This window comes from Dipodomys merriami, unplaced genomic scaffold (assembly GCF_024711535.1).
Source record: "Dipodomys merriami isolate MVZ:Mamm:240054 unplaced genomic scaffold, mDipMer1.0.p SCAF_4, whole genome shotgun sequence".
Lineage (NCBI taxonomy): Eukaryota > Metazoa > Chordata > Mammalia > Rodentia > Heteromyidae > Dipodomys > Dipodomys merriami.
The window spans coordinates 28,924,821-28,932,033 of record NW_027205603.1 but is presented as its reverse complement, the minus strand read 5'-3'; the positions used below and the strand labels follow the sequence as shown (position 1 = coordinate 28,932,033).

Sequence of the window (7,213 nt, the reverse complement as noted above, 5' to 3'; positions counted from 1 at the left end):
TGGACAGAAAGTGGAGGCCAGCCCTGAGCAGCCAGGGGCCTGAGCTTGTGTGAGCTAAAACCAGAAGTCCCCTAAGGGAGGAGCTCCAAGGGGGAAAGAATGGCTGGGGCTGGGGTGAGGCCTGAACAGATAAGAATCTTGCCTTCTCCCTCCTTTTCCTTGTTCCTCAGTGCCTGCCCTAGAGCTTGCCCACTCTGTGCCTTTTAACTGTCAGAGAGCCAACACCAAGCACTGGGCAAGTCATCGTCGATGACAAGTGAGTTGTGTGTGTTCCAAATTGGCCTTCCTGCCTTTCTACAAGAAAAACAAACTTGAGCTGGACCCCAACAAACATGACAGGAAAAATAACAACCCGTGCGAGGTCTGATACTGCAAGTGGCTAGTCTCTCCCCACCCCCATCCCCCCACCCAAGTCAGCCTCTGTTGAGGACTATAGCCAAAATCTGGGGTCTCCTCCACATCCTGTGTGGAGCTATGAGGCCCATCCCTCTGAGGAACCTGTGGAGGCCATCTTGAATGGCCTTTTCCAGACCCTATAATGTCACCAGGAGGCATCAAGTCCATTCTACTGAAAGATAATTTCAAGTTGAGCTCCCCTTATCTCAAATACTTGTGACCAATAGTGTCTTGGAAGTAGGATTCTTTTTCAGATATTTGCACATGCATAATGAGATGTCTTTGGTACAGAACCTAGATCTAAACACCAAATTCATTCCTGTTTCATACTTACACACATAGCATGAAGATCATTTTATGTAATGTTTTATATAATTTTGTGCATAAAAATTTTTTGTGGTATAGAATCTTCCACTTCAGATATCCTATCAGAAAATCTAGATTTTGAGGGGCCAGATACAGTGACTCATATCTGTAATCCTAGCTACTAAGGAGATAAAATCAGGAAGATTGAGGTTCAAGGCCAGCCTGAGCAAAATATTAACAAGACCCAATCTCAACCAATAAAAAAGCTGGGTGTACTGACAAACCTGCCATCTCAGTTACATTGGATGTCGTAGGTTGGAAGAGTGCTATTCAAGGCTAGCCCCATGCAAAAATAATGAGACCCTACTGAAAAAATAGCTTAAGCAAAATGCTAGAATTTGGTTCAAGTAGGAGAAACCTTGCTCAGAAAGCACAAAGTTATGAGTTCCAAACCCAGTACTGCCAAAAAAAAAAACCAGATTTTAGAGCATTTCAGGTTTTTGTATGTTCATATTTGAATGTTCAGCCTGTCTATGACTTTGGGTAATGTCATGATTAGATGGTAGAGTTACATTCATTTTCATCATTTCCAACTCCACAGTTTCAACTTGTAATTTTTAGGTACATTAGTAAAATGATAAAGCCAGGAACTGGTATTTCATGTCTGTAATCTTAGCTACTCAGAAGGCTGAGCTATGGAAGACTGAGTTCGAAGCTAGCTAGAACAGAAAAATCAGTGAGAAATGTCTCCAAAATAATCAAACAGCAAAAAGCCAGACTAATAGTGTAGCTCAAGTGGTAGAACACAAGCTGAGCAAACAGACAGCCTGTGCAAAGCCTTAAGTTCAAACCCTACTACCAACAAAGAAAAAAGAAAAATCATCAGAATTCAGAAGTGCATTGTTACTGGACTCATTTCCAAGATAAAAGTCATTTCTGGAAACTGTTTTCCTACATATTAAGACTGTACTATGAAACATTTTTTGTGTGTGTGCCAATAATGGGGCTTGAACTTAGGGCCTAGGCACTGTTCCTAAGCATTTTTACACAAGTCTGGCACTCTATCACTTGAGCCACATCTTTACTTCTGGCGGTTTGGTAGTTAGATAGAGATAAGAGTCTTTTGGACTTTCTTACCCAAACAAGATGGCTTCAAACTGAGAGTCTCATATCTCAGCCTCCTGACTAGCTAGGATTACAGATATAAGACACCAGCACCTGGCAAAATATCAAAATTTTAATATCCTCACAAGCTATATTATATCCTATTTTTATTGGCATTTTTCTCATGGCATGATATGGTACACAGATAAAAGCACAAAATTAAATAGGGCAGTAAACTAAGTGGAAAAAATATTTTCTAAGCTATAAAAGATTTATATATACTGAAATAAAATGAAAATAGACACATAATTTTTACATTTGGTTTGACATAGGCAACAGGCAGAAACAACATAAATATTCATGGAGGGATGAATAGATAAACAAAATGTAGTAGACTCATAGCTTGGGAGATTTCCCAGCTGTTTTTTTTGTTGGTGGTGGTAGTAGTGGTGGTGGTGGTGGTCATTGTGGGGCCTGAACTCTGGGCCTGGCCGCTGTCCCTCAGCTCTCCAACTCAAGGATACCGCTCTACCACTTGAGCCACAGTGCCACTTTTGGTTTTCTGAGTGGTTTGTTGGAGATCAGAGTCTCATGGACTTTTCCTGCCCAGATCTCAGCCTCCTGAGTAGCTAGGATTACAGGTATGAGCCACAGGCACCTGGCTTATTTCCCAGCTTTTAAAGGGAGAATTTAGCCAGATACTAGTAGCTCACACTCATAATCATAGCTACCCTGGAAGCTTAAATCTGAAGATCAAGATTTTAAGTCATCCCAGAAAGACAAATCCAAGAAATTCTTATATCCAATTAACAGCAAAAAACCAGAAGTGGAGGTATAGCTCAAGTGGTAGAGCACCAGCTTTTAGCACAAAAGCTCCAGGACAGCACCCAGCCCTGTATTCCAACCTCAGCATAGCACAAAAATATAGCACAGTGATATATAACACACAAAGGAATACCATACAGGAGCCAAAGCAGACTATAGCAGGAGACAGCTTGGCAATACAATCATAGGTAAGAAAAGTAAATTTCAGAAATTGCATAAAGCATGATACATTTTCAAAAAATAGCTTAAAATAGACCTAGGATTATCTTTAGAAATATGTGGATGCAGTGGTTCACTCCAGTCATCCTGGCTACTCAGGAGGCTGAGATCTGAGGATCATGGCTCAAAGCCAGCTCAGGAAAGAAAGTCTGTGAGACTCTTATCTCCAATAAACCACTAGAAAACCAGAAGTGGGGCTGTGGCTCAAGCAGTAGAGTGCTCACCTTGAGCTGAAGAGTGCAAGGACAGTGCCCAAGCCCAGAGTTCAAGCCCCATGACCGACAAAAAAAGAAGGAAAAGAAATATGTGGGTGCATATAAGCAAGCAAAGAATTGATAAATCCAAGATTCTGGCTAACTTCCTGCAGTTAAAAAAAAAAAAAAAAAAGACACACAGGCTAGGAGATCCATTGTCAATCTCTGCTGTCTTCAAAAATACTACCTTTTCTGTATGAGATAGATGATAGGTTTGCATAAGATATTGTTACCCATAAGTGTAAAGAAGCATTACTTGGAAAATTCAAAACTGTAGCACAAATACTGAATATAGATAGTCTAATTCTGAGTGCCTGTAATCTTTCATTGAAAGTCAGGAAGTACTTGTGTGTAATTTGTAACAAAGCCTTACAGACAGGTGCAAACAGTAAATTCTCTTTTGCAACCCAGAACTCATTGCTGATAGGAGATTTTGGTACATGTAAGAAGGAATATGATTACTACAACTAATTAGCACTGTGAAGGTTTGTTAATTCACACAGGTTGTTCTGAGAATAAAGCTAATATTTTTTTAAAAGGGGGGTCTGGGAAGGTGGCTCAGTGGTAGAGTGCTTGCCTTGCATGCATGAGGCCCTGGATTCGATTCCTCAGCACCACATAAGCAGAAAAGCCAGAAGTGGCACTGTGGCTCAAGTGGTAGAGCCCTAGCCTTGAGCTGAAGAGCTGAGGGACAGCGCCCAGGCTAGAGTTCAGGCCCCACTACTGACCAGAAAAAAAGAAAAAAAAGTCAAGCCAGGTCCCTGTGGCTCAGGCCCTAGGTTCTAAGGAGGTTGAGAACTGAGGATTGCAGTTGAAAGCCAGCTCAAGCTGGAAAGTCCATGAGACTCTTATCTCCAATTAACCATCAAGAAGTTGGAAGTGAAGCTGTGGCTCAAGGCTAATGGTAGAGTGCCATCCTTGTACAAAAAAAAAAAAAAACAAAAAACTAAGGGCAGCACCCAAACCCTGAGTTCAGTCCCTAGTACCAACAGACAGACAGACAGACAGACACACACACACACAAACACACACACACACAAACACATACACACACACACACACACACACACAAACTTAAAGTGTTAGAAATGTAATAATTGTTTTTTTCTAAGCCCAAAGAATTGGATAAAAGGTAAAATGGATATAAAGCAGTATCAAATTCAATTTAGAAGATCAAAATGGGAACTTCATTGGGGGAAAAAATGAAAAAGAATACATTTTTTAATTAAGATATACCTGGGGTGCTAAAACTCAGTTAAGATGCTCTCATGGGTGGAAAATGATAAATATCCCATAATTAAATTAGATTAATAGCTGATAAGTTACTAAAGAGAAAATGCAAAGTGCATAGGTAACACACATCTAGAAACACAATAGCAATATTTAAGAACCCTGAAGGAAAAGAAAATGAAAGCTAATTCAATGGAAAAATTGTCAAATAAGAAGAGCCAGAAACCTACATTCTAAACAGCCCTACAACACAATTGCCCCAGTAGATGCAGACACACATCACACACAGCGATGCTGGAAGTCCTAGGTTACTTGTGTGTGACCAGACAACTTAATAGACCAGGAATTGTAGAAGTCAACCATATATATATACACAGGGATTTCATAGAGTGCAATAGTAGTCCTGCAAAATCAATAGCCCAGAGATATTGATTGGGCTATTGAATAAAGTAGAATGAAAGAAGAGAAGGGTGAGGGAGATGCAGTTAAGAACTCAAGGTATATCCTACAAAATTAAGAAAAGTGAGGCAGGGAGTGGGTTGGAAGAAATGAATGAGAATGTTAAAAGGGGTGACATTGATCAAGATGCATTATATTCATAAACTGCTTCGATAAATGACAACTTCTTTGTATCACTAAAGATAATAAATTTTTTAAAAGAAATGGAAACAAAATTATTTATATTCTATATTAGTTTGCTGCAGTTGCTATCATAAAATACTCTGAATTCAACCCCCAAAACCATCAAAAAAGAAAAAGAAAAACCTACAGTTTTAAGAACTTTTTACTTAGTATCTATATATGCAAATACTGCTGAGACACTGTTTGCTCAAGAAGTTTCACACACACACCCCTTTCTCCTGTCTGCTGGATGCCTGAGTAATGCTAACTTGTCTGATTGCCACACTTGGTTTACTTAGGTCAACTGATTCATATGAGTTATTTCCTGACTCGTGGATCTTTCATCAAATCTTTAAATATTATTTTTGTTACAATTTTCATTTTAGGAAACTATGTTTAACTTGGACTTCAAAATGTAGTCTGACTGCTTTTTTTTTTAAATGACCTTTCAGCCATCAGGTTGCATGAGAAAAAGCGGTAGAAATTTAGTTCTGGAGTAAAGATAGTGTTAGACATTGCAACATGAATGAATGACAGAAATACTGTTGGAGCAAGGATATTACACATTACACATTAAATATTACTCAGGACATTACACAAACTGGCCAGGGGCACTGCCCCTGAGCTACACCCTCTCAGGCCAGGTGAGAAGAACTGTACTCAACTCTAGTCACCCAAGTCCTAGTATATATTTCAACCCAAGGAACAAGGGGACAAAAGTTCCTGAGCAGCAGCTGTGCTCCAGATGGGTAGAGATAGGTGCTTTGGAGCCCACTCTGGGAGGGACATCTCCATGGTACAGCTGCTGTGGACACTGCACTGACAAGGGCACTTTGCCTCATGTACCTCATCCTGTGTCAGGTAAAACTAAAATGTAGTAAATAGGAAAAAAATGCAGTCTGTCTCTCACCTGCATAAAATTCACTTCCTGCTTGAGACGATTCAGTCCTGTGCAAAGAGAGAGTTTGAATTCATCTTAGCCATTTTGTGTATGTGGATGTAGGTGTCAGTGTGCCAGTATTGGGACTTGAATTCAGAGCTTTGTGCTCTTGCTTAGCTTTTCCACTCAAGGATGAAGCTTTAACACTTGAGCCACTTCTGCTTTTTTCTGGTTAATTGGGAGATAAGAGTCTCACAGACTTTTCTGCTGGGACTGGCTTTGAACGTTGGTCCTCAGATCTTAGTCTCCTGAATAGCTAGGATTACAGGCATGAGCTTCCAGCACCAGGCCTATCTCAGTCATTTGTAACATGAAAGCCTCACGTACTTGCCCCAGATATACTGAAGCTGAAGGCTTTTTTATTTTTAGTTTTTGTGCCAGCACTGGGGCTTAAACTCACAGCCTGAGCACTGTCTTTCAGCTTTTTTGCTCAAAGCTGGTGCTCTGCCACTTGAACCCCAGCCAACTTCTGCCTTTTTTATTTTGTTATTATTTCACAGACTTCCCTGCCTGGGATAGCTTTGAACCAAGATCCTCAGATCTCAGCCTCCTGAGTAGTTAGGATTACAGGCATGAGCCACCAGCACCTGGCAAGTGCGTGTAATTCTTATATTTAAAAAAAATGTCATTTGAGTTTAAAGATTTCCTAAGACTTAAACTAAAACTAAAAAAAAATTACTTAGTTTGAAACAGGGAAAAGGTAATGGGTGTTACCCAGTGTTCCAAAAGGTCATTTAAGTACAAATTAAAGTGGCTTTGGGAAAAAGGAGTTAAAAAATGCTCATAGCAATCATCAAATACTTAATGATATAAAACTTACTTATGAGAATCTGCATCAAATTTATACTTTTCCAAAGTATGAGACAGCAAGGATTTGTGTTATGATTTGTGTTCTGTTCCATCACCAAGTCTCTTGGCCTTAGTCAAGGCATGTCAGCCTAGAAAATACCAAGTGTTGGCAAGGATGTGAAGAAACTGGAAGCCTTGTCCAAAATGCTGTGACTGCCAGAAAAATAGCAAGACAATTCTTTTAGAAAATTAGCAGAAATTTACTGTATGAGCCAGAAATTCCACTTGTGAGAAAATTCTTTAAAGAACTGAACTCAGGGACTCTAGCAGATTATTTGTTCACCGATGTTCATAGCAGCAAAAAAGTGGAAGCAAGACAGATTTCCAACTAACAAATAAGTGGATAAATAAAACATGATAGTTTCATAAAACGGAACACCATTCAGCCTTCTGAGTAAGATATTAACATATTATGCAAAAATTATACTGAATGAAATAAGCCAGGCACTAAAGCACAAAGAAAGCCAGG

The 7,213-nt window shown here is 39.6% G+C and overlaps 1 pseudogene; it reads left to right on the top strand.

The window, feature by feature from the left end:
• Positions 1 to 3,444: 3,444 nt before the first annotated feature.
• On the top strand, positions 3,445 to 3,561 carry LOC138806394 (small nucleolar RNA SNORA40; annotated as a pseudogene).
• The last annotated feature ends 3,652 nt before the right edge of the window (positions 3,562 to 7,213 follow it).